We start from the raw sequence: 7,377 nt of genomic DNA, 5'->3' as shown, positions 1-7,377 counted from the left end.
CCAGTGAGGGAAGGGTCCCCCAGCTCCTCTGTGGCGGCCAAGGTGTGTGATGTTGGCCTCAGACCTCGCTTCTGCAAACAGTCACTGGACTAGTCAGAATCTTGTATGCAGAGACCAGGGGGGAGGTCTCCTGGCCCACAGGCTGCCCAGCGGCAGCTCCCCAACTGTCCCAACACATGGGGGCTGGAGGCCACGTCTGGGGGGAATGCCAGCCCCGGATCCCTTCTGTGCCACAAGAGGGCAGCAAACCACACGGTCCACAGTCTTCAGCCCTAAAGGAAGATAACTCACCTCCACTCAGCAAAACAATATACTCAGAAATTTTGGGACCAAAAGAGGTTTTCCTGTTCCTGACCTTCATCTAAATACTACAGTTTGTTTTAGAGCAAAGTTGTGGGGGAAAAAATTGGTAGCAAATGCCCCACAAAATCAAAATCAGCCACGTCTCTGTCTTTTAAATCACTGAAGCCTGCTCTGCACCGACTGCCACAGCCCAGGGGTGAGCTCGGCCAGGCAGCCACTTCCAGCCAGGAAGAGGCTCACACCACATTTGGCCCAAATGTGGGGACCCAGAGCCCAGTGGGCACGGGTGTCTGCCGGGTGCGGCTCGACCCACCTGCTGATCTGGACAAACAGTCCCAGGAAGGAAGGGCCGTAACCTTGTAGCTGTTGGACAATAAGTTTCTCCCCGCCCCCAAATAATGTCCTTTTTAGACATGTTCCTCTCTTGCAGGAGAAATTACAGACTCTGAGGGCAAAGGAGGAGGGAATGGTTTCCCTACTCATCAGAAGTGGAAGTGTGGGGAAGCCCGGGGGAACACTGTGCCCCTCACCGCACCTCCACTTTCAGCCGCCCACACCCGGGAATCAGGGAGTGTGCCCGAAGAGTGTCTGGCTCCTCCTGGTCAGTGTAGGAGAGACCCAGGAAGGAATGGGGCTGGGCAGAAGGTCAGAGGCAGAGCCAGGTCCAGGAATGGGGCCGGGAGGGGGCCAGGCCGGTGGTGGGTGTGAGTGCCCAGAGGTGGCTCCATCCAGAGCACAGGTGCCATTAGATGGGCAGACCACCCGTCCACTCACCTGTCCCGCACACAAGACCTGGAGCAGCTGAGCCACAGCCTTGTGAGAGGCAAGCTTGCCAGGGGAGGCCCAGGATGATACGGCCCTTGTGAAGGATGAAATAAAGCCCAGAGAAATGGGTTTTCCAGGGCACTCATTGCATTCCAGTTAAACTGTGGTTTATCTCGGCCTCCCTCGTCCCAAACCCTCTATGTCTGAGTGATGGTCTTATCACGTCATGCATGGTACCCAGTCTGGCATCACTAGTGGTGCCCAGACATACCTGGGACAGTCCCTTGTGCTGCCGGTGACTAGCGGGAAAGGATAGCACATTTAGCAACTTTATCCTTCAAATTCTGCTTTTTGATTTTCTCAACCCACTATTAAAATACAGTTGGATTTTCATACAAAGAGAAGTTTGGGACAGCCCTGGCCTGGGTTGGTTGAGGAGGCCAGGCTGAGATTTATTATTTTTTTTTTTAATCACTCACTAATCACTCGTCATCTCAGAGTCAAGTCTGTTTTTCGCTCTGCAATAATTAGCTCTATCTGGACCTTGTGCCAAACTCAGGGCTTCCCAGATGACGCTAGTGGTAAAGAAACTGCCTGCCAATGCAGGAGACATAAGCAATGTAGGTTCAATTCTGGGGTCAGGAACATCCCCTGGAGGAGGAAATCGCAACCCACCTCAGTATTCTTGCCTGGGAAATCCCATGGACAGCGGAGCCTGGTGGGCTACAGTGCATAGGGTCACAAAGAGTTGGACACAACTGAAGCAACTCAGCACGGGTCAAACTCAGGTGGAGTTTGCGTTCTAAGCTGTGGCTGGGAGCAAAGGAGCAGAGAGGTTAGCTCTTCCTGTCCCATAGGACCATGGTTCCATCCACGACTCAAGCTGCTCTCTTGGAGAGGAGCAATTTTTAGCAAATGTTTTTTAGTTAAAAACAACCTTTTAATATAACAAAAGAGGTGTATGTTCATTGTAGCAGTTGAAGACAATGACCAAAAAAACTTAAGTGAGAAAACATAGAGCCACAAAAATAAGAAAAAATATGGGGAAAAGATTTTTAGCACCCAATCAATATCACTATTAACACCTATGGTACATATTCATTATTATTTTGTCCAAAATGAGATCACACCATATATGCTTTTTTAAACGTTTTTTCAGTTAACAATCCAGCTTTCCATGTCAGGCAAGTTTCACCTGTTGTAACACTCAGTCGGCATTCAGATTTCTCCAGTGTTCTCAAAAAAAATGTCACCAACAGCAGGTTTGTGCAGATCCTCGGCCTTGCGGGGATGGGTGGGTGCATCTCAGTCCCCCCCTCTCGGTTCCTGCCCTGCTTTAACGGCTCTGACCTGTTGGGTGGTCAGGCCAGGGGCCCCACAGCACCGTGCCTGCCCGGCCACTCAGGCTGCCTCCTCTGGTTTCACAGCGCAAGCCTGCCGAGCTGGGCTGTGGGAACAGCACCAGGATTAAGGTTTGGAAAGGGAAACATGGGTTGTGCCAGAGCACACGGCCTCACCCAGAAGCTTGGCAAGGCGCAAGCTAGAGTGGGACGAGCAGGTGGGGAGCGGGTTCGCCTCGTGCACCGTCCAGGAAAGGCCTCGAACCGCCCTTCCTGCTGGGGCCTCCTCGCCGCCTCTCCCCGGGGTCACTCACTGCCTTCCCAGCTCCGCTCACCCTCAACCTCTCCTACGGCCGGCTGGCCACACAGTAAGCAAGAGGTTTCGCCAAGTGCCTCCTGGGCAAAGGGCATTTCCAGAAGTATTTACAAATTGGCATAGGCGGATGCCAATCTCACCGAATCCAGGACTGTTTCTGTGGGATGAGAACAAAGACTGGGCTTCTCTCCCCTTCCAGAACAACATTCCCTTGTCCACGGGCGCCAGATCCCCGGGGCTTTGAACTCCTGAACTCTCTCCCTCAGTGCTCTATTCAGACACCAAGTATTTAAATCTTTCAAAAAGAAAGTCCAAGGCGAGTTCCTCCCTCCCTCCCACCTCTCCCCTGCCTTCCCCTGCCTTCCCCTAGGCCCCCTCAGCCCCCCACCCCTCCCCTGCCTTCCCTTGGGCTCCCTCAACCCCCCTGTGCTGCGCGGCTCACTGCAGCCCCTGCTTCTCCGGTGACCTCACCCCAAATCCGGCCTGTCTGCCTCGTGCTTCCCAATCGCCCCAGCCATCTCTGCGCATCTTATCTCTGGCTCTTGCACAGACATCACACCCTGGATGCCTCATGACTCAAAACTCCACCACTCCCCCCGCAGGCCCTTTTCCTACCCCATCCCTGTCTTTGTTGGAAATTCCTGCCTGTTTGTCAATGGTGATGGAGGCTCAAGCAGATGGTCAGGACGCAGGGCGGGTCACCCTGCACAGCCAATGCCCCCGCACACTCCCCAGTCCCAGCCCCAAGGCCTTGCTCAGCAGTGAACCACTGCTGTCCTGGGAGGGGAAGTGCCTGCCTGCTTGCACGCCAGGTCTCAGACCAGGGCATGCACCGTGGTGCTCTAGGGTGGCCTCCCTGGGAAAGGGTTTCATTGTCTTTGAGAGGAAAGTGTCCAGAGTGGCTTCCTCTCTCTGGTCGCTGGGGCCATGGCGTGATCACTCCTTCCCCAGCTGGGCCAGTGCCCTGATCGGGCTGCACCAGCAGGATGGCCCAGAGCGGGAAGAATGTCCCTGGCTGCTCTAAAACTCGGCAGCCGGGCTGCCCTGCCCTTCCGGGAGTCCGCTTCCCAGGATGGGGTGCGGCCTGGCGCCCACGGTCCCCTTGGCCCCCACGCTAGCCCACCCAGCTCTGAGACCTCAGCCCTCTGCACCGACACCGCCCAGCTCCTCGGCGCTTCTTGGAGCCGAGGATTCCCGGAGGGCCGCCTGGGTGGCAGCTGGGCCTGTGCTCAAGTTTGAAGACAGAGGAATGAGGAAGCCCAACGGCCAGTCCTCCCAGGAACCCATCCTGCCCACCCTCAAGGTTAGGTCCCCCAAGAACCTCCGAGGGCTCTCGCTGCTGCTGTGTGAGACCCCCAAGCCCTGGGCCAGCTCCTCCCGCTGCACCCCCAAGTGAGGGGCTCCCCAGGCCTCTGCACACCCCATGCCCTCTCCCGTAATGCCTTTCCACCCTTGAAGGGTTGGCAGGGGGAGCAATGGGAACCTCTCTCAGAAGGGAGTTGTGAGGATCAATCACAGAAAATTCCTAAAAGTGTGTCGGGCACATAGCGAGCGCGGACGAAGCGTTAGCTCTCATTAGTGTGTTGTTTTGTCCCCAGGCCACGCCAACCAGAGCGAACTCTTCCTTTTCTGAGCCCCTGCCATTCTCAGGGTCCCCAGCCAGGCCCTCTAAAACGGGCCTCCATCCCATGGACCCCGAAGTTGCTTTACCCATATGGACATGCAGACCTCAGGGTTCGGCCAACAGGCCTGGCTACCCCATGTGGGGCAAGGTCCTTGGGCAGGACCCCATCCACGATGATGCCAGCACAAAGGGGAAGTGTCTTCTTTCTGCAGGTTACAAAGCACGTTCCCATCTTTCTCTACTTTAGGGAACAGACAGGGCAGAAGTCATTATTCCCATTTTCCGAATGGGGGCCTTGATACCGAGGGGCAGTGAACACCTCACTCACCCTGACTACGCTCCAGTGAGTGGCCCAGTTAGGCCTGGATCCAGCTCTGTTTGCTGGAAGCCCAGCGCTTCCTCAGCACCGCGCTGGGTCACAATCATTTAAGTGCATCTTCCTCCTTCTGAAAAGCAGCTCAGATGCCAAAGGAATTAGAGATGGCCGCCAATGAGAACCAGACGCCCTGCCCCCGTCTCTGGGCCAGCTCCCAGAAAAGGGAGGACAGCGGACATGTGGCCCCCGAGGCCCGGCCCACCCTGTGAGCTCAGCTCCTGGCAGAGGGAGCCTCCCTAAGAAAGGCCAGGAGCCCTCCGAGCCTGGAAAAGCCTCTCCCCAGAGCTGGACCAGACCACCAGCCTGCTCATCTCCGGGGTCAGAACAAGGAGTGTCCAAGGCCAACCGTGCAGTCATTCACCCTCCCTAAACCCAACAACCCAGCTAACATGGTGCTGTACCCATTTTTCAGATGGAAAAAGTGAGGCCTCGAGAGATGTAACTCCCTGAGCAAGCAAGGAAAGCTGGATGACAGCCCATGCCTCAGCCCTGCTCACAACAGAGCTCAGCGGGGAAAAACCCACCCAAGACCTGGGGCAACACAGCCAGCCCTGCCCAGCACCCCCTCTAACCCCTGCCCAGAGGCTGGGCCCACCAGGAGGCCCCAGGCCCCACTGTCCACTGGGTCACTGGTAGGGGAGCAAAGTCAGCTCCCAGTTGAGGTGAAGGCTCACTCACCAGAGGTTCCAGCAGGTCAGGGCCTTGGGTGGGGAAGGGAGGCTGGGCTCCCTGAGAACACGAGTGAATCAGGGAACAGGCAGAACTCAAGTCCACAGCCAGGGCGCCCAAGGTCACCGGCCAGGAATCGCTCCCGGGGGCCGTTTCTACCGCCAGCTCCCCACCTGGATCCCAGGAGAGCTGGTGGGGCCGAGGACACAGCCAGGCTCAGCCCCAGGCCTGGTGGGTGTGCATGTGTGGGCGGTGTCCCTGTCTGAGTCCAAGTTCAGGAGCCCAGCCAGGGGGATTGTTCACATTCGTTTAACAAACAGAACAGCCTTGACCACAAGGTCAAAATAACAATGAATTCAAACTCCAGTCCAGTCCCAGCCCACCCTCCAGCGCGGTGCTGCTAGAGGACTCAGGGAACTGAGCGGTGCCCACCTCCCGTCCCCACCCCAGCGAGCCCCTTTGTCCTCCATCCACCAAATGCATGTCCCCTCCCTTGCCCCTTGCCCCCACTGCCCCTGCTCCAGCCTGACCTCCACCCCACTTTAGTACCTTTCAAGGGGTCCTGTGACTAAGTTAAAGGCAAACGCCCCTTTATCACTCAAGGCTCTGTGCGGACGGGGCACACGGGCCTCATCCAGCTCATGGGCCACGGCCACGTCGGCTTCTCACGGGGCCCTGCTCCCTCCGGCTCCAAGCTTCACGCACTCCCTTCTGCCCAGAGCCTCCCTCTCCTACCCAGCACTGGACGGCGCCTGCTGATCTCAGAGCCCACCCAAGGGACGCTTCCTCCAACACCCAGGCCTGGTGAGCCCTCTAACACCCCCAAATCTCTTCTTCATGGAAACCATCACCATTGCAATCAGCATGTGTCTCCCACCCTAAACGACGTCCCCAGTACCAGCCCCAGGCCTGGCACATGGCAGAACCTGAACTTCTGAGTCCTGAATGACAGAACAGCCAGTGGAGGGGCCAGACACTCCCAGCTCTGACCTCGCTTCCTTCCAGCTTCCTCCCTGCCACCCTCAATTCAGAGACACCTCCTCCAGAAAGTCTTTCTGTCTTTCCCTTCCCTGAGTAGCTCCTCGTAGACAACCCGTGAACCACGGTCCCCTTGTCCGTCTGCCTCCCCATATGCTTGTGAGACCCTCGAGGCAGCACGAAGCCCCAGGCTCCGGCCAACCACAGTCTCTTCCCCACCCACTGCCCTTGCCCCGCTCAAGCCGAGGTCTCTGGAAAGCATGGACTTCCTCCCATCAGTCCCTGAATCCTGACAGCCCCTCTTAGAGAGACAGCCTCCACTAGTCCCAGTTTACAGATGACATCCCTGAGGCTAAGAGGAAAAAGGCTCAAAGTTCCGCATTGCTCTGAACATCCGCGTGATGGGTACCATGTCGCCTGTTAGGAAGGCGGCCAGCCTCTGGTCTTGGGCCTTTTCTCGGAGAGCCCCAGCCTTCCAGAGGGGGAGAGACAGACAGACAAAGAGAGAGAGAAAGAGAGGGAGAGAGGGTTTAGTTACTTCGGTCAGGGTTGTATTTTAAAACTGACTCTTGAGCAGTTTGGACCACATAGAAGTATGTAACTACACAAAAATGTTAAGACACGATTTACAGTAATTGTCTTTGGTTTGCCAAGTTCTGTCAGGCCCTTCCCGACACATGATCATCTTGCCCTTCAAATTTTTCTATGGAAAAAAAAAAAATTCTATGGAATTTCTCGACAACAATAAGTTTTTAAAAAGCAGGCACATGGGACGGGGGATGAAAGGCCAGAATTAGGTTCAATCCCCGCCCTCAGCGATGGCCCAGGTTCCAGGCGCAGCAAGGAGGACACAGGGCTGGAGACAGGATGGTCAAAGGGCTCTGAGCTCCCTGGGCAGCAGAAACCACAAGGACCAGAGGTGCAAGAGGTGGGGGGTGGTTAGTGGGCCAGGCGGGCTCAGCGTAGGGCCTGTAGCTATAGACCCTATAGATGGATTGTAGATCAG

This window comes from Capricornis sumatraensis, chromosome 8 (assembly GCF_032405125.1).
Source record: "Capricornis sumatraensis isolate serow.1 chromosome 8, serow.2, whole genome shotgun sequence".
In the NCBI taxonomy this organism is placed as follows: domain Eukaryota; kingdom Metazoa; phylum Chordata; class Mammalia; order Artiodactyla; family Bovidae; genus Capricornis; species Capricornis sumatraensis.
This window is presented reverse-complemented; position numbering follows the sequence as displayed.